The sequence below is a fragment of the Hypanus sabinus genome, chromosome 4 (genome assembly GCF_030144855.1).
Source record: "Hypanus sabinus isolate sHypSab1 chromosome 4, sHypSab1.hap1, whole genome shotgun sequence".
Taxonomy (NCBI): Eukaryota; Metazoa; Chordata; class Chondrichthyes; order Myliobatiformes; family Dasyatidae; genus Hypanus; species Hypanus sabinus.
In genome coordinates this window covers 4250897-4275475 of record NC_082709.1, presented here as the reverse complement: position 1 = coordinate 4275475, position 24579 = coordinate 4250897, and positions in this window count along the sequence as shown.

The window sequence follows — 24579 nt, the reverse complement described above, 5'->3', positions numbered from 1 at the left end:
CCATAATCTAAATTATTGACAAACAATATGAAAAGTAGTGGTCTCAATATTGACCCCTGAGGAACATCACTAGTCACTAGCAGCCAACCAGAAAAGGCCCCTTCCATTCCCACTCGCTGCCTCCTGCCTGCCAGCCATTCCTCTATCTATGCCAGTATCTTTCCTGCAATAGCATAGAATTTTAACTTAATAAGCAGCCTCATGCGTTCCACCTTAAATGCCTTCTTAAAATCCAAGTAAATAGAATCCACTGCCTCTCCTTTGCCAATCCTGCTTGTCATTCCCTCAAAGATATCTAACAGATTTGTCAGGTAAGATTTCCATGTACAGAAACTATGCTGACTTTGACTTAGTCTCCAAGTACCCCGAAACCTCATCGTTAACAATAGACTTCAACACTTTCCCAACCACTGAGGTCAGGCTAACTGAGCTATGATTTCCTTTCTTTTGACTTCCTCCCTTCTTAAAAAGTGGAGTGTCATTTCCAATCTTCCAGTTCTCCAGGACCATCCCAGAATCCAGTGATTCTTGAAAGATTATGACTAATGCTTCTGTTATTTCTTCAGCAACCCTGGTCCAGGTGACTTATCTACCTTTAAGACCTTTGAAATCATGACACGACTGTGGTGGGTCTTATCAGCAAGAACTACGAGTCACCTTACAGAGAGGAGATGTACCGACTAATGGATTGGTGCAGAGCCAACAAACAGTCTTTGAATGTGAACAAAATAAGAGATGGTTGTTGACTTCAGGAGGGCATGGAGCGACACCTCCCCGCTGAATATTGATGGCTCCCCAGCAGAGATCATTAAGAGCACCAAATTTCTTGGTGTTCACCTGGTGGAGAATCTCACCTGGTCCCTCAATACCATCTCCATAGCAAAGAAAGCCCAGCAGCGTCTTTACTTTCTCCGAAGGCTGAGGAAAGCCCATCTCCCACCCCTCCCATCCTCAACACATTCTACAGGGGTTGTATTGAGAGCATCCTGAGCAGCTGCGTCACTGCCTGGTTCGGAAATTACACCATCTCAGATCGCAAGACCCTGCAGCAGATAATGAAGTCAGCTGAGAAGAACATCGGGGTCTCTCTTCGTGCCATCATGGACATTTACACTACACACTGCATCCGCAAAACAAACAGCATTATGAAGGACCCCACGCACCCCTCATACAAACTCTTCTCCCTCCTGCCGTCTGGGAAAAGGCACCGAAGCATTCGGGCTCTCACGACCAGACTATGTAACAGTTTCTTACCCCGTACTATCGAACTCCTCAATACCCAGAGCCTGGACTGACTCCTTACTGCCCTACTGTCTTGTTTATTATTTATTGTAATGTCTTCACTGTTTTGTGCACTTTGTGCAGTCCTCGGTAGGTCTGTAGTCTAGTGTAGTTTTTTTCTGTGTTGTTTTTTACATAGTTCAGTCTAGTTTTTGTACTGTTTCATGCAACACCATGGTCCTGAAAAATGTTGTCTCGTTTTTACCGTGTACTGTACCAGCAGTTATGGTCGAAAAGACAATAAAAAGTGACTTGACTTGACTTGATATTTGCAGTATGGATCCACTGACATGGGCAAATCTGCAGATGCTGGAAATCCAGAGTAACACACACAAACTCAGCGGTCAAGCAGCATCTATAGAAAGAGTGAATAGTCAATGTTTTGACCCAAGATCCTTCTTCAGAACTCCACCGTTGGTCTGCTTCCAAAATTCTTTAGGTTCGACAATGGATCTCATGCATTGAAAGGCAAAAAAATGTAGTTCCCAATTTAATAAAGGAGGGAGAGAGAGTAAACAATAAACTGCAGGTGCATAAACTAACATTTAGGCATCTGTTAGTCCCAAGAGACCATGGATTTGCACCTTGGAAGGTTTCCAGGTCACAGGCCTGGGAAGGGTTGTATGGGAGACCGGCAGTTGCCCAAGCTGCAAGCCTTCGCCTCTCCACGTCACCGATGTTGTCAAAGAGAAGGGCAAGGTCTGATACAGCTTGGCACCGGTGTTGTCACAGAGCAATAAACTAACATCAGGAACAGTAACTGGTGAATTCTATAATTATCGAGATGGCAAGGCAAATGATTCAACAGAATCAACATCGATTTATGTAAAGGAAATCTTATTTGAAGCGCCAAGGGCCTTTGTGTCAGTACAGACAGACAGACATACTTTATTGATCCCGAGGGAAATTGGGTTTCATTACAGCTGCACCAACCAAGAATAGTGAAGAAATATACCTATATGAAACCATAAATAATTTAATAATAAGTTAATCATGCCAAATGGAAATATGTTCAGGCCCAGCCTATTGGCTCAGGGTGTCTGACACCCCGAGGGAGGAGTTGTAAAGTTTGATGGCCACAGGCAGGAATGACTTCCTATGACGCTCAGTGTTGCATCTCGGTGGAATGAGTCTCTGGGTGAATGTACTCCTGTGCCTAACCAGTACATTATGGAGTGGATGGGGGTCATTGTCCAAGATGGCATGCAACTTGGACAGCATCCTCTTTTCAGACATCACCATCAGAGAGTCCAGTTCCACCCCCACAACATCACTGGCCTTACAAATGAGTTTGTTGATTTTGTTGGTGTCTGCTACCCTCAGCCTGCTGCCCCAGCACACAACAGCAAACATGATAGCACTGGCCACCACAGACTCGTATAACATCCTCAGCATCGTCCGGCAGATGTTAAAGGACCTCAGTCTCCTCAGGAAATAGAGACGACTCTGACCCTTCTTGTAGACATAGCAGAAGTTATTGAACGAATAGAGGCATATGAAATTAGTGAGGGGGGGTAATATGTTGGTGAGAATTGTGGATTAGCTAATGAACAAAAAAAAAGAAAAGAATTAAAAGGGCATTGTTGATAGGGAGTTTTCCATTGATAGACAATCTACTTTAGCAATTTGGATGAGGGGATTAATTGTAGTAGATCCTGGTTTGGTGACGGTTTGAAGCTGGGTTGTAGTGTGAAGAGTGAGGAGGATTCAAGGGAGTTAGATACAGTCTACATAAAGCAAGACAAAGCAATTGAAACTGAATTTGGAAAACTGTGAAATTGTTCACTTTGGTCAGAAAAAAATGGAAACACTTTATTTGTCAAGTGGTGAAGAATTGATAGGTGCTGATATTTAAAAGGACTGAATGTTCTTGTACAGGAAATATTGCAAGTTAATATACAACAATTAGAAAAGCATACTGCATGTTGCAGAAGGATTTCAGTACAAAAGTTAAGATGTCATCCTGAAATTATATGGTGCTTTGGTGAGTCAGGACCTGGAGTATTATACCCTTTCTAAGCAAGTACAGCCTTGTAATAACCAGAGTATGATAAAGGTTCACCAGAGAGATTCTTGTGTGGTGGGAGCAGATTCAGCTGATCCTGTCTACAATTGGTGATCTGAATGAAACAGGAAGAAAGTTCTTACTGGGGAACTAACGAAAATATTTTTTTTCATTATAGGACAGTGGAGACTCAGGAACTAAATATGTTCAAAGAGAGGACTGATAGATTTTCAGATACTGATGGAATCCAACTGATGCTAACGGGCCATCCCAAAGCATTTCAAACTATAGTCGGTCAATTTAGCCAGGCCTGTTTGAAGAAAACTCTGCCCAGTTATCACCAGCATGTAACATGTTGCACCAGAGGTCCCAACACACTGGACCACTGCTACACTACAATGAAGAATGACCATTGTTCCTTCCCGAGACCATATTTTGGCACGTCACACCATTTGGCTGTACTCCCACAACCTGCGTATAGACAGAGCCTAAAGAGCAAGGCTCCAGAGGTCAAGGCAACCAAGAGGTGGTTGTGGGTGGATGAGGAACAGCTACAGGATTGCCTTGAGTCAATGGATTGGGTCGTGTTCCAGAACTCAGCTGAGGACCTGAGTGATGACACCAGGGTCATTACAGACTTTATTAAAACAGCTGAATATGAATGTATCATACAGGGATTTCCCCGATCAGATGCCCTGGCTGAACAATGAAATCTGGAACTTTCTGAGAGCCAGACCAGAGGAATTAACTACTGAAGATCAAGAATGCTGCAAGGGATGCAGGTATGGTCTTTGGAAAGCCACCTCTCGGGCAGAGTGGAGATTCCGGACTAGATTGGAATCAACGAGAGTGGATCAACAATTGTGGCAAGGTTTGAAAGCCATAACCTCCTACAAAGCTAAACCTTGCAACATGGAGGACAACAGAGCTTCATTTCAAGTTGAACTCAATGTTTTCTTTGCTTACTTTGACCACCAGAACATCGGCACCCCAATGTCTGCCAGTGATCCTTTGGTCTCAGTATCTGAAGATGCCTTCAAGAGAATCAATCCAAGGAAAGCATTAACTTCAGATGGAGTACCTGGCCAAGTACTGAAGAACTGTGACAAACAACTGGCTGGATATCTTCACCCTCTCACTTCGGCAGTGTACAGTGTTACGAAATCCCGTAACTGGATCACTTACCAGCAAAGAGAGAGAGGTCCGTTGAAGTCTGATGGTACTATTTTTAAAAGTCTTTATATATAAAAGGGGCACAAAAATAAGATTAATACAAACATTCAGATAATATACGTAGTCACTACTCAATCTAAAAGCGTGGGTCTAATAATAACCATCAGTAAGAAACAGCTCGATCGTTTGTCTAGGGGATAATATATTGTCCGATGGAAATATAAAAGTCACTCAAATTCCTGCAGGCTTCTGGCTTTCGGGGGGGTGGGGACCACTGGGTTTTCACTTGTTGGAGAGAGAGAGAGAGAGATTGGTGAGAAAAGAAAACTTGCCTGGGTCTTTATGAAGCAAATCCGTTGAATTAGGGGAGCGGGTTTCCCCGTTGTTAGCTAAAAGCGGTTTTCCGTGATTCCAGCCACAGATTCCAGGCACGGAATCCAATGCACATGGCTTCCCGCTACTACGGGATCGTTAGTGTTTCTTCTGGTGCGTCTGAAGGGGGTGTCCCCCCAGACCCTCCTTTATACTTCCTCACGGGGTCTCAGATGTCAATCAGGTTGGGATGACGCAATCTCTCTCTCAACCAGCCCACTTTGCCCGAGGGCTTGCATGTAGCATAGTCCCCAATCCACAAACGTGGTCTCCAGGAGACAATGGTCAATGTCACATTATTTTGCATCGCGGTGGAACGAGGTATTCGGCTCGTCTCTCTCTCTCTCCCATTTCCTGTGTCTATTCGGCATGTCTCTCTCTCTCCCACTCCCTGGGTCTACTGACCCCCCCCTCAACTAGTGCTCTTGCGATTCTCACAAAGGAGGGGGCTCCCCCACCCCTTCGGCCCCTCAGAGCTGTGGTGCATTCATAACAACAGTACCCACCTGCTTCAAGCAGGCTTCAGTCATACTGGTGCCAAGAAGAGTGTGGTAAGCTGTCTAAGTGACTGTCTCTCAGTGGCACTTACATCCATTGTGATGACGTGTTTTCAAAAGCTGCTGTTGAAGCGCATCAGCTCTGTCTGAATGGTGACTTGGATTACTCCAATTCACCTACTGAAGCAACAGGTCGACAGCAGATGTTATCTCGTTGGCTCTTCACCCGACCCTAGAACATCTGGACAGCAAAGATGCTATTTATCAATTACAGTTCAGAGCTTAACACCATCATCCCCTCAAATCTAATCATTAACTCGAAGACCTGGGTCTCAATACCCCTTGTGCAATTAGATCCTGGATTTTCCCACTTGTCGACCCCAGTCAGTTCAGATTGGCAAGAACATCCCCTCCACAATCTCCATCAGCACAAGAGCACCAAGAGATGTGTACTTAGTCCCCTGATCTACTCGCTTTACATCTATGACTGTGTGGCTAAGTACAGCTCCAACACCATGTACAAGTTTATTGACAACACCGCCGTTGTGGGATGTATCAAAGGGAGTGATGAATCAGCAAGAGGACGGAGATTGAAAACTTGGCTGAGTGATATAATAATAGCACCCTCTCACTCAATGATAATAAGACCAAGGAACAGATTGTAGACTTCAGGAGAGGGAAACCAGATGTCCATGAACCAGTAATAATTGTAGGATCAGAGATGGAAAGGGTTAGTAATTTTAAATTCCTGGTGGTCACTATCTCAGCAGACCCATCCTGGACCCATCATATAATTATAATTACAAAGAATGCACAATAATGTCTCCACTTCCTCAGCAGTATGCAGAAATTTGGCATGTCACCAAAAACACTGGCAAACTTCTATGGATGTGTGGTGGAAAGTGTACTGACTGGCTGCATTATGGTCTGGTATGGGAACACCAATGCCTTTGAGCAGTAAATCCTACAAAAGGTAATGAATTCAGTCCAGTACATCATGGGTAAAGCCGTCCCAACTGTTGAGCCCATCTACATGAAACATTGCTGTAGAAAAGCAACATCAGTCATCAGAGATCCTGACCAGCCAGGCCATGCTCTTTTCTTGCAGGTGGAAGGTTATAGGAGCCCAGGACTCACACCACCAGGCTCAAGAACAGTTACTACCCTTCAACCATCAGGCTCTTCAGCAAAAAGGGATAGCTGGACGCATTTAAGGACTCTGTTATATTGTTATTTCATGCTTATTCTTTATTTCTATTTATTTATATCTGTATTTGCACAGTTTGTTTACAGTTAACAGTTCCTGATGTTACAGTTGCTGTTCTATGGATTTGCTAAGTATGCCCGCAGAAAATGGAATCTCAAGGCTGTATGTGGTGACTTATGTACTACAATTAATAAATTTTACTTTGAACTTTGAAATAACTTTGAAATGTTGCCACAACTTATTGGCTTACTTTCAAGGACTCTTCATCTCATGTTCTCAATATTTATTGCTTATTTACTTGATATTATTGTGTCTTTCTTTTTTGTATTTGCACAGTTTTTTTATGTTCCACATTCTCATTGAACATCCAAGTTGTGCAGTCTATCATTGATTCTGTTATTGTTATTATTTTTTAAATGTATGTAATATGCTAAAATGAATCTCTGGATTGTATATAATAAATTTATTTTGAACTTCGAGCTAAAAGAATGTGAGATTAGTGTAAGACAGTGCAGCTGGAGTAAAGTGATCTGCCCTGATCTGGATGAATAGTGCAGGACTCAGGGCTCAAGTAGCTAATTCCTCCTACTTCTTACGTTCACTTCATCGTTATCACAAAGACTGCTTTACTTTACTCACCTTGTCATCCTCAGATTGGAAGCAAATTAATTGTAATGGATTTATCATCACTAGCATTTACTTTTTCATCTTTTCTTCTATCCTGTTTCCACTCAGGATAAACTTTAGCTCACCAGAATCCTGCCGATATTAATCTGTTCTATGCAATGACCACTCAACCCATTTTCTACTTGCTAATGCACAGATACTACAAGTGTAAAATTCTCATCATTCTCTTAAACTGAATCAGGTCATTGAGGCTTCTTCTGTTGAAATTTCCTCTTTACCCTCTCAGCTGTCTAACCAGTCACTTAGCCAGTCCCATCTGCTTACACTAGCATTTGTTTCATCAACTGCTTTGATCCAGTTTGTAAGGTCATTTTGATGTTTTGGCAGACCCACTTCTTAACCATTATATCTGTGGAGTGAGCCATGAGCATTTAGAGTCATAGAACACTACAGCATGGAAACAGTCCCTTTGGCCCATCTAGTCAATGCCAAATTATTAATTTATTTAGTCAAATTGACCTGCACCCAGACCATAGCTCTACACATCTCTCCCATCCAGACTTCCCTTTTAATGTTGACATTGAACCCAATTCCACCATTTGCACTGGCAGCTTGTTCCACACTCTCATCACCCTCTGAGTGAAGAAGTTTCCTCGTATGTTCTTTTTAAATGTTTCACCTTTCACCCTTAACCCATGACATTTAGCAATAGTCCCACCCAACCTCAGTGGAAAAAGCCCGTTTGCATTTACTCTACCTTTACCCCTCATAATTTTGTGTACCTTGATCAAATCTTCTCTCAATCTTGTATATACTATATGAGATAAAGTTCTAACCCCGTCAGCGTTTAAAATAGCCTCCCACAAGGATCTGAAGAAACACTTTGTCATGCCCTTGGGATTTGTCCACCCTAATTTGCCTCAAGACAGCAAGCATCTCCTCCTCTGTACCGGGCCCACTAGCTCACTGCTGTATGGTCCACTCCATCTGCCAAAAGCGGAACTTCCTGGTAGCTGAACATTTTAAATCCGATTCCCATTCCCATTAAGTCGTGCCACTCCTCAAGGTGGAGGCGCAACACCTTATAGATAGCTTCTAACCCAATGGCATGAATACTAGATTCTCCATTGGTAAAAATAAATTTCCTCCCCCCTCCCTCTTCTTCTATTCTCCACTTTGGCCTCTTACCTCTTCTTACCTTCCTCTAGATCCCCTTCTCCTTCCCTTTCTCCTGAGGTTCCTATCAGATTCCTTCCCCTCCAGCCCTTTACCTTTCCTACCCACCTGGCTTCACCTATCACCTTCTAGCTATCCTCCTTCCCCTCCCCCCACCCTTTTACTCTGGTGTCATCCCCCTCCTTTCCTGTCTTGAAGACAGATCTCGGCCTGAAAATTCGACCATTTATTAATTTCCGTTAATGCTGCCGGACATGCTGTGTCAGGAGTCCTGCACTTCCTGCCGCTTGCCGTAGAGCGTTCAGATTTTAGGGGTCTTGACCATCTGAATTTACTAATTGTTATCATAACCAGATCGTTTAGCCCTTGTGCTTTTGGTTTAATTTTGTCAAGGTAATTGTGACTGCCACATGTTTATTTAAAGAGGACACTTAGCAGATTCATTGAGTTGGAGAGAGTGAGTTGTTTTGCAGTGTCACTCTGTCACCCTGTGAGGCTCTGCTGGTATCCCTATGTCTAACGTTTTGTTTCCATCTCTTCATGGGGATTCCTCCACACCTGGGGCAAGTCCTCCTAGAGAGCACCATGACTTCCTGCGCATTTTGTGTCTGTAGCTCCAGCATCTACAGAACTTATCATGTTTATTCATTTGCATACATGCTGCCTGACCTGCTGAGTTCCTCCAGCATTTTGTGTGTGTGTACTCTGGATTTTCAGCATCTGCACAACCTCTTGTGTTCATGATTGGAATATTTGTGTTCATGGTCTGATGCATGGGAGTGGCAATTTACCTATACTTAGCAAATATACTACCATTGATAACTGTTCAAAGATTCAAGAACAAATGGCAAATGAAGGTTTTTTTTATTGCCTAAAACAAAGAAACATTTTATTTTTCTGCAATATGCTGTAACAATTTCAGAAACTATTGATTTAGCTAAATGCCTTTTCTGCAGATTCAGCAAGCCATATTAGATTGCTCTCTTCACCTTATTCGAAAGTATTCACATGGACAGCTTCCTGGATTTTAGCCAGATCAGCTTCAATTGACAAGCGACTTCTCTCTGGAGCAGTTCAGTTCTATAATTGTTTACATATTCCCACTGAGCTTTTCCTGACTCCAGTGACTTGAATGCCTCCACTAATTTAATCAGGTAAAACACTGGTGAAGTTATTTATACCAAAAATTACAAAACAGGCTCTAAAAATTCTCTAAGTAAAATAATATTGACTTTGTAGTAAGGTTAAACCACCAGGGAATTTTTTTTCAAATCAGGCGGAATTAGATTCATTGGTAAGTTTCTCAACTGAAGTCCCTAATTGAAAAAAGAAAAGGCATGATACACTTCAATAAGAGCAAATAGACTTATATTTTCACATCTGAAGTACATGTAAAAAATATATAATCATAATGCATCAAGTGTACATAGCTAATTATTGTTTACAATAATAGTGCCACCACAGAAAAAGGTGAAGGTAAATTTGGCAATCATGCATTTTTAAAGCCGAGTTTCCACACATACCTTCTTATTATCTTACACTATTGTAAACCAGTCCAGAACTAGAACAGATTTCTTCCTAAGCAGTAATGGATAATTGCTGTATTTGTGAAGTTGCCATTAATTAGATTGAAACTCCTAATTAGATTTCCATCTGCTTTTATCAATTATACTATTTATTAGCATAATCTGAATGGTGACAAGGAGAAGGAGTGTTTGTCGTTTGCCTTGTTTTTGCCATGCAGCTTATACAATGTGTTTTGCACTTGGGCTAAAACCAGCCCAATTCCATACCTCACCACATAACTCCACACAAAAGCTAAATTTTCCAGTGACAAGGTCGAGAGTGAGATAAGACCATATTACTATAAGACCTAACAGCAGAATTAGGCCATTCAGCCTACCGGGAAAATATATCAGCTGTAATGGAATGGTCAGGACTGACGAAGGGTCTTGGCCCGAAATGTCGACAGTGCTTCTTCCTATAGATGCTGCCTGGCCTGCTGCATTCCACCAGCATTTTGTGTGTGTTTCCTGAATTTCCAGCATCTGCACATTTCCTCGTGTTTACATCCACTGACTCTCCTTTGTCTATTCTGCTTGTTACTTCCTCAAAAAATTCCAACAGATTTGTCAGGCAAGATTTCCAATTCAGGAACCCATACTGACTTTGGCCTATTTGATCATGTGCCTCCAAATACTCTGAAATCTCACCCTTAATAATGGACTCCAATATCTTCCCAACAACAGAAGATACTCCTTATCCCAGAAGTATGGCGCAGTTTGGTGTACGTGGTGAAAATAAGATACGTTGATTGGAACAACAAGCAATGTCAAAATAGTAATTGATGAAGGTGAGTGAAAGGCCTCATGCTTGAATGAGAAACATGAAAAGCAAATGCAAGGAGATCAAAATGGCAAACAGGGGTTAAAATACAGTGGTGTAGAAATGTGATTGGGTGTCTTTTCATCTCAGCTACCTTCTGGGTATTGGCTTTTTATTCTGGTTTTCCTCTTTGGGCTGAAGTTGGCTGGAGCTTCTGGCCGATTTCCCAGAGAATCAGGCCCTGCTTAACAGCTTGGCAAGCACCACCACAAAAATGGAGTTCACTCATTCTCTCAGCTTGTGTTTGTGAGTGGGGAACAGCAAAAATGATTATGTAGCCTCCTGGCATTGTTCAGCATCTGTATCCAATCCACGCTATCTATCTGAGGCACTTTATCAGGAAATCATTCTGAAATGCAGTCACTCTCGTAACATAGCAGCTGGAGTGCATGAACAGTGGAGTAAACAGAGACGCGAACATTGTTCTGAGTCTAGAAGAGCCCTCAGCACTTCCTCAGGTAGTCCTGTAGGCCATCTCTAATGGTTTAAATGGCAGAACCAGCCTCAGGTAAATGTCTAATCCAAAACAAGACTTCTCCAAAGCAGCACATTTCCTTTGTACTGTTGGGCAGAGGCAGCCTGGTTCATATACTCAATACTCAGGAATGGCTCTTACAGGCTCAGAGGCAAACTAAATTTGGCCTACTCTATCTTGCTACAGAAATATCACAATGAATGATATCAGATTTAGCTTTAATGGAGGACAAACACTGTTATCAACAATTTTTTTTTATTTATTGACAAACAATGTGGACCAGTCCTTTCCAGACCTTCGAGCCAACCCCCGATTTAACCCTAGCCTAACCATGGGACAAATTACAATGACCAATGAACCTATCAACTGGTACGTCCTTGGACTGTGGGAGGAAACTGGAGCACCTGGAGGTCACAGGGAGGGTGTAGAAATTCTTTTCAGAGAGCGGCTGAATTGAACCTGAGCAGCTGGTACTATTAAGTTTTGTGCTAGCCTTGACACTATCATGCTGCCTCATTCATGTACTCAAGTCTCTGCAGTGGCTCAGAGGAAAATGAAGTTTGGCCTACTCCTTCTTGGTACAGAGATATCACAATGGATGATATCAGATTTAGTTTTAATGCGAGGACAAATGCTGTCATCAATAAATAGACACAGGCTGAATTCTGAATGGGAGAATGTTGATTAAGGACTAGACAAGAAGCAAGAATTTCATTTAAAGCTCAGCCTACACGCATCTTTTGCCCCTGTGTAAATGGTGAGAGTAAGGTATCACGGTTGATATGTGGCACTACCTGCCTCTCCACTTTTCTTTGTATCATCCACAAGCTTGGCTACAAAGCCATCAACTCTATCATTCAAATCATTGACATATAACAAGGAAAGGAGTGATACTAACACCTCTGTGTCGTGTCGTCTGAAACAGCTTCCGCTGAAGGAAATTACAACACTAAGTATGCCGATATATCTTGGCCATTTGGCAATGTTTGTCTATCTCACCAATGAGTTTAAACTTAAATTTTTCCAAGGATTTGTCGGTCTCTTTCAGTGCTTAATTTTGACTCTGATATTGGTCAAGTTTAAGTCAGATTTGGTGCTGGTGAGGATTACAGACTTCTTTTATCAGCTGGTAAGTGTGCAGAACCACATTTCTCTGAATGGTAATGATGTACAGAAGTTTTAGTTGTGGAGAACAATTGTCAGCTGGTAAGTTTAGAGCTGCTTATGAGGAGTCTGTATGTTCTCTCCGTGACCACGTGGGTTTTCTCTGGGTGCTCCAGTTTCCTCCCAAAGTCTGAGGACATACCAGTTGGTAGGTTATTGGACATCATAATTTGTCCCATGATTAGGCTAGGGTTAATCAGGGGCAGTGTGGTCAAAAGGCTGGAAGGGCCTATTTCATGCTGTATCTTAATACATAAATTTTTAAAAATTCTATAAATGTTATGGATGTAAAGAAGCTTTAGTTGTGGAGGATAATTCCTAATACAGGGTGGTGAGAGCTATTTTGGAAGAAAATCTCTCTTTTAATTCCAGACTAGCATGTCAGTGATGATTATTTCACTACCTGCTTAAGATACTCCTTGTTAGCATGTCTCAATGTTTCCAATGTTTCATTCAGTACTGAACAGGTTAATTATGTTCACAATATGTGACCTATAATCTGTGGGCACTCAATAATCTCAGACTGCTAGCTAGGCTATAGGTACATGGCAATTTGATTCATTCTAGTTTCAAACTGTAATTTCAGATTTAACAATGAAAAATGTCTTCAGGCGCGACGAACAGAATTATTAGTTACGTTTATTTTTCAACCAAATCAAAAGTTATTAACTTTCCACTTTATCTCTGCGAATGCACAGTGACACAAAATGCAGCCCATTTCTTATCCTCTCACAACCAAAGCATCAAATTCTAGGTCAGTTTTTTAAATAGTATTCTTGTATAAGTCAACATTTCATTAATCAGCTGCCCATGAGGAAAAGTACTTAGCTGGGTAAGAGGTAGGGGGAAGTTTTTGGGGATGTCTGTATCACTTCCATCAGACAAGAATGCCAGTGTCTCTTACCAATGTTAAAGAATCCAGTACTAGGATGGTTAAATTTAGCGGCAGAAAATAGGCCAATCCAGCAAATGGTTACACTTATAGAATCATAGAAAAATAATGGTTGGAAAGCCATTCAGGACTTCAAGCCTGAGGGTGCAGGATAGGTCTACTATGATGCTGCCTGGTTTAGATGGCATGTGCTATCAAGAGAGGTTGGATAAACATAGGTTGTTTTCTTTGGAGGTGGAGTCTCGAGCAAGAGCTGTTGGAGGTTTAATGATTATGAGAGGCACATGTAGAGTAGACAGGAAGTGGTGTTGAACCTGGAGGATTTAAAATATGGAAGAAAGCATCAAATTCCAGTGGGTCAACAACAGTGGGATGGTGACACCCATTTTGTGAGATTGTCCTTGCAGATTCCACCCACCCCCATTTTGTGGACTCTTGCTCTGGGATAATCTATCAGAGCAATTGAATGTGGACACAATTACCTGCTAAACCTGTGACCATTCTCAGATGAGTAGCTGTTTATTATGTGAGGTGTCAAACCTACCGAAAAAGCAGCCTGTAATCTTGTTAGACTCAGTGTCTGGGTCACCTAGTTTGACTGGTTTGGACCAGTCAGAGTAGAAAGGAATAAGTACACAAGGCTGGGGGTAGAAACTATAGAACAATGTGGGTTGTAACCCTGAACCTGAGCCAATAAAATGGTGTTAAAAGGTCAACCAGGTGATGTGTATCCAATGACACTGGAACGCTACATTTGAATTGATAAGTAATAAATATAAGAATGGACACTTCAATTGCACTATCAGAGATAACTCTCCAAAGATCAGCCATCATGAATGAGGAGGACCCCACGGGCATGTGAAGGTCAGGACCACGAGGAATGCCTGACCAGTGTAGACTCCTATATCTTTTGCCTTGATTGACTGTTCATAAAGGGTCAAATCATTCTGGTGGGTGTGCACAAGGGCAGTTAGTTTGTTCACAAATACAAGGTGCTGTAGGAACTCAGCAGCTAATTTGTAAAACAATATGCTATTTAGTTGAGACAATAAAGGTTACTTGTAGATAAATACAGATTCCCTCTGTGCCTCATTGATCATTACTACAAGGGTAGATCCCTATAACAGTATCTTTTTTCTCAATCTAATGCCAGAAGGCTTGTATTGAAGGTGAGAGGGGTAGCATCAAAGGGACATTTTTACTCAGAGTGATGGATCCCTGGAATGCCCTGCCTGGTGTGGAGGTAGAGGAAAATATCTTGGGGGCTTTTGAAAGACATTTAAATAGGCATAAGGATGTGAAGAAGGTGGAGGGATATGGACTGTGTAGGTTGAGGGATTAGTTTTTGGGGGATTTTGATTTATTTTTTGGCTGGTTTAGCACAACATTTTGAGCTGAAGGGCCTGTTCCTAAGCTGTACTGTTATATGTTCTATGTAATTCAAGACCATTATGGATGATCATTTATCAGAATCTCATACCTCTACTGTCTCCCAAAACCCTTGAGATCTTTTCTGTCTATGTTAAAGTCAAATAACTTCAGTTAACCCAATTAGTTAAATACAGAGAGAATTGTATTGATGTTGGAAACAAAACAGTAAAACAAGTTGAAATATGAATTTGTACAGATTAGCTCTCTAGCACAACTACTTCTGGATTTTCAGTACTGCCCAGATGTTGTTTCGGTTAAGGATTGCAGATCGCTTATTAATTTACCGTGCACCATCAGGCTCAAGGATAACCTCTGCCCTGTAAGAATAAGAAACAGTTCCCTAGTATGATAAATTGGATGACTAGGGGGAGATATGTCTCTATCAAAGGAGGTGTAAGGCTCTCCTTCCCTCCGCTTGTCTGCAAGGTGTAGCGCCTGCTTAACCGCGCCCCCCCCCCCCTCCACTGACCGGAGTCACATGAAACTATGGGAGCAGGTGGTGGATGGTCGTATGAACAGCTGATAGGTATTACAAGTCCTGGTTATTTGACTGCTGATGCTAGGCAGATAATTTCTGAAGAGTATTGGTAGTGGCTGAGGTCACCTGTCTGGTAAAGACGCCGTTCAGAAGAAGGCATTGGCAAACCATTTCTATAGAAACATTTCTCAAGAACAATCATGCTCATGGAAAGACCATGAACATCTGTCATATGACACAGCATGTAATGATGAAGACAAGTTCAATAAAATGGATTGGCAACCACACTATTTACCTCTTTATGACCTTGTGCCTTATTGATAACTGCTCTGTAGCTGTTACACTTTAATCTGCCTGCTCCACCGTGTTTAGTCGGATCTGTATGGACACTATGCAAGAAAAGCTTTTCTCTGTATATTAGTACACAAGACAATAATAAACCAATTTCAATTACAATTTTTTTCGTTACTAAGTTGTTAGATTTGTCTTGATTGTCAGGAAAGACAGCAGGCAGTGGGAAGACATCCGTGTGAAATTCAAATCTTAGTGATCTCTCCGGACTCAGCATCAAATTACTGTATCCGAAGCGTGGTTCACTTCTTCCGATCATCGAGTCTGAGCGTATCAATGACGTCCTGGAGCAGCGTACACAATGAAATATTGTGAAAAGCTCAGCTCAAATCACAGCCTCCATGCTATTGGAAAGCATTAAACAGACCCCCAACCAAAGCAATTTCTACCCATTGTCAGCACAGAGGAAATGACAGATGTATCAGATGGAACGAGAAAAGGAAATAATCACAAAGGCAGTGTGAGATTGTTGTCAAAAGGACTCCTGTTGCTGGAAAATTTATACAACGAAGACATGGATGCTGGCTACAACCCAGAAGTAATGGCAGGACACTGTATGCTCAAACCTATCAAGTCAGAATGACTTATTAAAAAGCCAGTCAATATCATCCAAGGAAAAATCTCGAGTAGGCATCAGCCAAATGATCAAATGTTCTGTTGAACCAACTATCCACAAAGAATATAGAATCATAGAATGATACGATGGAAAAACAGACTCCTAAATTCACCACATCTATGCAGACTTTCTTTATCCAAATCTCATTTGTTCTTATGAGCTCTTTATCATACTATGCCTTATCTATTTATGCACCTGTCTAAGTATCTTTTAAACATAGTGGTCATATCCCCTTGACAGGACATTCCAAATATCAAACACCCTGTGATAAAACATCCCTCAGATTAATGTTAAAATTCCTTCTGCTCACCTTAAACCTGCAGCTTTGTTTTTGGTATTGTTGCCGTGGGCTATCTATCCTTTCTGTGCCTCTTCTGATTTTATAAACTTATATCAGGTTATCCATATGCTTCCTTCACTTCAGCTACAACAAACCCAGTTATCTAATCTCTCCCTTTAACTGAAGTTGTCCAAACCAGGCATCATCATAGTGAACCTCCTCTATACTTGCTTCAGCACAGCTCTATCCTGACTTGAATTGTACACCTTACTGCAAGAGCATTCAAACCTCTTTCATAATGTTGCAATATACGACACTGTGCACATGCAGTATATATAGCTAGCATGCTTAAGTCCTTTGCACAGTATGGAAGTAGTTTTATGTATTGCACTGTACTGTTATTGCAAAAAAAAACAAAATTCATGACACTTGTGAGTGATGATAAACCTGATTCTGATATGTGTCTCTATTGTGGACTGTGAGTAGGGAGGGGACAGGGAGAGGGGAATCATGGTTAGGAAAAGCGAAGCATGAGGGGAGGGAGCAGTAAGCACCAGAAAGTCTTTTTGTAATGATCAATAACCCATTTGTATAGAATTAAGTGACCTTAAAGCCCTGTCTCAGGGCTGGGTGTGTCTGCTGGCACTTGCCCTCTCCCACCTGTCCTGCCCCTCCCATGATGCTCCATCATCGCCATTCACAACATTCTTTGGTCCAACCAGATTTTCAAACTCGCTCTCTGCTCCATATGGACAAATTCAGTACTGTGCAAAAGTCATCGGCACCTAGGAATGTATACTGTATGTGCCTAAGGTTTTTGCATCCTAGCTTTTATATTCTATACCAAAGTCTAGGAAAGCAATATTGCTTCTACATCACCCTATCTACCCACATTTCCACTTTTAACAGGACATAGACTTGAATCTCAAGAACCCTCTGTTCATCAGCTTTCCTGAAATTACCTTACAATTATGGTATGTGTTCTACCCAATGTAACTTCCCAAACTGCATCTCCTTACACTAGTCAGAATTAAAGATCATATGCCAATGTTTCTCGCAACTTCTGTCAGATCTATTTCCAACAATAGCCTTGGAAAATCTTCCTGACTATCCATAATTCAAACAACTTCCGTAGCAAAATTACTATATTCACAGCCAACCATCAGGATGCCAAAGGAAAACATAGTTACCATGACCAAGCTTTAGCATCAAGACCAGAGAAAGTATTGCATTCCCACTCTGTAGTTGGCCTTTGATACAGAATGCATTAAAAGCCTCTGACTGAAAAAATATGTGTCATTTCCTACCCAAAACACAAGACATAGTGTCTACTGCTGCCTGTTTTATTATAATAGAGCCAGTGACATTATACTGTCTTACTGAAACACCCACTTTGCACTTTATCTCAACCTGTTCATCTTCAGTTAATGCCACTGACTTATTGACTTATTTTCTGACTGTATGTGCTGGATCATAACTTTGTGTTGTGTATAACACAACTGTGTAACTGTACGTAGGTCAACTAGTGGTGCAGTGACATCAGCGCCGGACTGCAACGGAGGTTCCGAGTTTCAAATCCAGTCAGGCTGTTCCCGAGCACGCTTTCCGTTCACGCCAGGTTGAGTGTTGAGCTCACAACTCGACCTCGTAGAATAAAGAAACTGTGAAATGTCCGTGTGAGGAGTGGCGCACCACACAGTCTTTCGTTCTGCGCCTTGTAAGGCATGAATATGCCCAATGCTGGCCTCGCAGGCCTGAGTCGCTGTCATCATCATCATCATTATGTAACTGGAGGAATTGTGTTTATGTACTGTGTGTGACTGTATGTACTATGTTTTTGTACTGTGTGTGACTATGTACTGTGTTTTTGTACTGTGTGTGACTGTATGTACTATGTTTTTGTACTGTGTGACTATGTACTGTGTTTTTGTACTGTGTGTGACTGTATGTACTGTGTTTTGTACTGTGTGTGACTGTATGTACTGTGTTTTTGTACTGTGTGTGACTCTATGTAGTGTGTTTTGTACTGTGTGTGACTGTATGTACTGTGTTTTTGTACTGTGTGTGACTATGTAGTGTGTTTTGTACTATGTGTGACTGTAGGTACTGTGTTTTGCACCTTGGCCTTCGGGGTTTACTCCCAAAGCCTCCTCAATGAGTGGGAATAGCTGCAAGGCAGAGGAGGTTTGAGATCAAAGCGTTCCTTCTCCTAGATGAGCTGGCAACTATATCTGAAGAGTCCCATCTGCTTGAAGCGACTGTTTCTAAAATGTCAGTTATCCTCCTTTGCCCCTTCTCCTGTCAGTAGAAACAGTTCTGCCAGGCTTAGTACACACACAGAGCTGGACTTGGTTGTCAGAAGCTATTTGAGACACGTGGTATTGAGAGCAATTAACAGGTAGTGGGTAATAGCTGCTACCATCCCCAGTCATAACAGCCTTGAGGAACTGGATAATCAATACACAGAGAGAAATTAAAACTTTCCCCATTGTGCAATAAGAAACAGACAACAGAACACACATTGGCTCATGAATCCACAACATAAACAACATTCCAACTGTGATAGACTCTACTCAGCCAACATGAAAGCTATTATAATGCTTTACAGCGCCGTTGATTGCAGTTCAATCGCTCTGGCTTCTGCAAAGAGTTTATGGCCGCACGGGTTTCTTCCTGGTGATCCAGTTTCCTCCCACATTCTATGCTATGTTGACGAGCCAGATGCATGGCTACGCTTGTGAGCTGCCCCCGGCACACACTCGAACTGTGTTAGTTGTTGATGCATATAATATGCACTGTATACTTCAATGTGCATGTGACAAATAAAGCTCATCTTTAATCCCTGCCTTTATCCACTGATCCCAATGCAATTTCTTGGCTTAAGTATCTCAGTCTGAAATCCTGATTGTAAAGGCCCTGATGGAAGTGTCTTGGCCCGAAACATCGACTCTTTATTCCCATCTACAGATACTGCCTGACCTACTGAGTTCCTCCAGCACATTGTGTGCATGGTTCTGATCGTAAAGCCCCCTTGCCACGTGAACAAAATAAATCCAAAGTATTTGTTGCAATATATAATCACAAAAATTTGGAAATTAGGACTTACGTGCTTTGTTATATTTTTGCACCTGTTGTATTTGGTAATTTGTTGAAATAGCAATTCATAATATTTTGGATTTACATTGAGGGAAAAGAAACCATACAGTTTGTGAGAAATCTGAGTTATGACCAAAGGAAAAATGGTTAGAGTTGTTTAGCATTTTAGTGCAAGGGTGCTTATTAGGTGCATCAAAAATCAAACTTACAAAATGTAGTGAAAATAATGAAAAGAAAACTGCGAATATTTTCAAAACATATATTTACAAGGAAACAGTAACTGCTCCATACTATTCTGGGTGAGTGTGAACTCCTGTCTCTCTCTCTCTCTCACTCACTCACACACACTCTCTCTCTCTCTCTCTCTCTCTCTCACACACACGCACACACACGCACACACACACACACACACACACACACACACACACACACACACACACTGAGGTCAATGAGCTCCTGTAGTTAGGCACCAGGACATACCGTCTTTAACTACCATCAAAGTTAACATGAATTACAATATGATGCACCCCACAATATAGTCGATATCATATTACAAAATAAACAGAAGTATCCACCTTAAATATAGTACACAACATATACACATTTATACATCCCCATTACTAAAGAAAGGAGATATTCCACCATGTTTGTCAAGAAAGGGTCTATAAAGCCAGCCCGAGTGTATCAGCTCGGTTTAGGACCCATTGTGAGAATACGCCGGGGAAGACACTGAAGAGCGTACACTCAGGGTAAGGACAGCAGACTGACAAGGCAACGTTTGTGTGTGTATATAAGGAGTGTGTTCACCAAGTCTCTCAGTCACACAGCTACACTCTGCATAACTTATTATGTTGGGAGAGGCATCAGCCTTTTTGAATGTTTAAAACCATATTTGTCAAAGGAAAATTATGGCAGCCTGGCAAGATGCTTAAATTTAATCAGAATGCAAGTTAGTTCCCGACAGAGCCATCACTCAAACTTTGCCAGATGATTTCTAAGCTTCTTACTAAGTCAAACATTAACTACTATAAATAAAATGCTGGAGAATATCAGTATCTTCACTCCACTAACTACTTCTATCCTCACTGGAAAACAAAGTTCAAAGATCAAAGCAATTCTGCAGCTCAAAATAGTTTTGGTGAAGTCCTGTGACTTCTTGTTTCTGGCAAAGAAAACAAAGGATACAATTAAATACTTTATTAATAATAGACACAAAATGCTGGTGGAATTCTGCAGGCTAGACAGCATTTAGGGAAAAAAGTAAAAGGTCGACTTTTCAGGCCGAGTTCCTCTAGCATTTTATGTGTGTTGTTTTGGATTTCCAGCATCAGCAGATTTTCTTGTATTTGTGACTTTATTAATAGCACGATTCCTGGTAAAACTTATGGTAAATGATCAATGGAGAGGTGTGCAGAGGCAAGGAAGAGTCAAGGTCTGTCCACATAAACTGAGAGTGAGGTTTGATTGATCTAAGTGCCAGGCTGATTTGGATAGGTCAGGAATGGGCTGAAATGTCGTGGCAGGATCCAGGTTCAGAGCACATTGAAGTAAAGTGACCAGGTCCCAGAACAAGGAACAACCCAAAGTTTGGACAATTTGAACACCAGGTCAGATTGAAAAGACAGGGTGTTGGGACCAGAGGCGAAGGTCAGGATGGTTCTGCTCCCTGACCGCAATGTTAATTTGGCTCTTTGCTCAGCTGAGGCCTGTTCCAAAAGCTCCAGGTTTTGTATCTGCCGACTCACTTCGGTTCTGAATGCTATCTACTTCCTTTTATTGTTTGCCTGATTAGTTTCTATCCCCTGAACACTGGGTGCTTGACGGTCTTCCTTTTTTAGGGGTCTTATTGGGTTTCTGTGGCTGGCTGTAAGGAGATGAATCTTATGATTATATAATGTGTACATACTTTGATAATAAATGTACTTTGAACTTTGAGGGAACAAAGTTGAACTTTGATTGTGTCTTGCAATCTTCTTCCCATCATCAACATCCAGTGCAAGCAGCAATTCCAAGGTGATAAACATGAGGAAGTCTGCAGATGCTGGAAATCCAAAGCAACACATACAAAAAGCTGGAGGAACTCAACAGGTCAGGCTGCATCTGCAGAAGTGAATGAACAGTCGATGTTTTAGACAAAGACCTTTCTTCAGGACTGGAAAGGAAGGGGGAAGACAGCAGAATAAATAGCTAGGGGAGGGGAAGGAAGATAGTTAAATAGTGATAGATGAAGCCAGGTGGATTGGAAAGATAAAGTGCTAGAGATAAAGAGTCTGATAGCAGAGGAGACTGGACCATAGGTGAAAGGAGAAGAAGGTGGGGATCCGAGGAATGTGATAGGCAGTGAGAAGAGGTAAGAAACCAGGTGTGGGAAATAGAGGAAGAGCAAGGGGAAGAGAATTTTTTATTTTTGCTGGAAGGAGAAATCGATATTCGTGCGATCAGGATGAAGGCTACCCTGATGGAACATAAGGTGTTACTCCTTCACCCTGAGGGTGGCCTCATTGTGGCACAAGAGGAGGCCATGGACCAACATGTCAGAGTGGGAATGGGAATCAGATTTGAAATATTTGGCCACTGTTAACTTCTGCTTTTTGCAGATGGAGTGGAGGTGTTCAGTGAAATGGTTCATACCCACCAAATGCAAACCCTACTATGATGTTGCTTATCATGTGCATCCCATGTTTAGTGACTCTGCAATGTGAGTTACTGGGTAATGATAACCAGTGAGAACTTCTTACATGTGATTCAATGTTGAAGTCTCACATTACGTTCATGTCTCTGACCAACTAAATCATTGCAACACAGTTCTTGTATTGAGACTTAACTGACAGCACAACTGAAAACTTTCAAAAGGCATTTTACTAACTAACCATTAACAAGAGAAAACCTGCAGATGCTGGAAATCCAATCAATACACACAAAATGCTGGAGGAACTCAGCAGTCCAGGCAGCATCTATGAAAAATAGTGCAGTCGATGTTTCAGGCCGAGACCCTTCAGCTAATCATCTTCTGATTGCCTCCAAAGTAATGATAAATAACTAAACTCAACTATAGAATGCAATTTAATTATACACAGTGAATTCTAGTGAATTGGACCATGGTTAATCAGAGCAGTTGGTTATGTGGGACAAGCATTAAAGAACAAACACAAATTGAGAAAATAGTCAGCGTTCTCTTAGTTTACTTGGGACACAATGCCACTTAATTGGGACAAGAGAACGTTATGAACAATTTCTAGTGTTATGATCCAGCAACAATGAATATATAATTGAGACAGGTATTTTTAATAACAAATAAAACATTTATTAAACACTGTTAAAAGAAACCCAAAAGTAAACAAATGACTAACTTAACCGGAAGTCGACTGCAATATGGCAGCTCGAACAGTTCTTAAAGCAAGAAATGCGAACTCAGTTCTTTCAAGTAGTATTGCAAAAAGTCCAAAATGATTTACAGTCAGTTAGGAGAGACTCTCCTTGAAGTAATAAAGTCCTCTTTCACGACGTTACTGCTGATCCCAGCTGAAGTATGCTTTGACAAGGGATTTACAATGAAGAAAATAAAATGGCTTAAAGGTACTGACTTTTCCTTGGTGAAACTCTGCATCCAGCTCTTTCTGTTTTCAGAAATGCAGGAGCTATCTAGAACACAAGTTACTACTTCCTTGTATGAAGATTAAATAAGGCCGAATCTGTTTACCGCCGATATCAACTTTCCTCGATCCTTCAGCTTCCTGAACTTTGATAAATCTTCACTCTCTGACTGAACTGAACTGGCAGTATTGTAGCAAAACTGCCGGCAATAACCTTTGAGACTTAAGGAAGAAAGTAAAACTCCAATTAAAAAAAAAACTGTGTCATAACATCGAATACGCAGCAGAACAGAGTCAATGATGAATTCAACCATGAACTGACCCACGTCAAAAGGGAAGAGTTCTCCTTTTATACCCTGTTGAAAAAAACTAGCGCATAACCTCTCACTGGCAGGAAAATTACATCGCTCCACCATCACAAGTCCATTACATCATGCCCAGCATAGCCTCAATTTCATCATGGTCATGTGACACGCACAAGATAGTCACGGGTATGTAACACTAGTGAATGTCAGTCAACGTGCACTTGAGTGGCCTTTAGACACTACACCATGCTCAGAGAGATCAGTTTTATAAATAGTTCAGGTGTTTGTGCTCAAAAGGCAGTGATTTTTGTCACTGACTGTTGGAAAGAAATTAGCAGTATGATAGTTCAGAGGAATGCACACAAAATTCAGGAGGAACTCAGGAGGTCAGGCTGCATCTACGGAAATGAATAGACAATCGACATTTTGGGCCCAGACCCTTTTTTTAGGACTAAGAAAGAAGGGGGAAGATGCCAGAATAAAAAGGTGGTGGGAGGGGAAGGAGGCTAGCTCAAAGGTGATAGTGATAGGTGAAGCCAGGTGGGAGAGAAAAGGTCAAGGGGTAGAGAGGAAGGGATCTGATAGGAGAGAAGAGTGAACCATAGGAGAAACGGAAGGTGGAAAGGACCCAGGGGAAGTAACAGGCAGGTGAGAAGAAGTACAATATCAGAGTGGGGAATAGAGGAAAGTGGGTGGGGATAATCCAGAACTGTTTTGCTCACTGCAGTTTCAAACTTAGAGGTGCCAGAAACAGCCCCCAGTGTAAGTGCAACAGTTTCTTTATTTCAACAAGTTAGGAACCTCAAAGAATTTGAAGGTATCAACAAACATCTAGAATGTTAAAATAAAAATGAAGATTTGGATAATGCAATCATCTGAAGCATAGTGTGAAGACAGTCCATCATCTATACTAACTAGGTGTCTGCACTGATTTTGTCAATGTTAATGTACAGACAATCATAGGAACACAGCAGCACACACTGGATGAATTCCTCCGTCGATAACTATTATGAACTAATAGTTTTATAGTACTGTAGTAGTATTGATAGTGTTCTAGTTTGTTCTGTATTTTATTTTAAAACATAAATTGTTACTCAGTTTGTCTTTTTTTATACCTTTTTAATTATTTCCATAAAACTTCAGTTAATTGGGGCAGCTGCATAACTGTCCAAAAT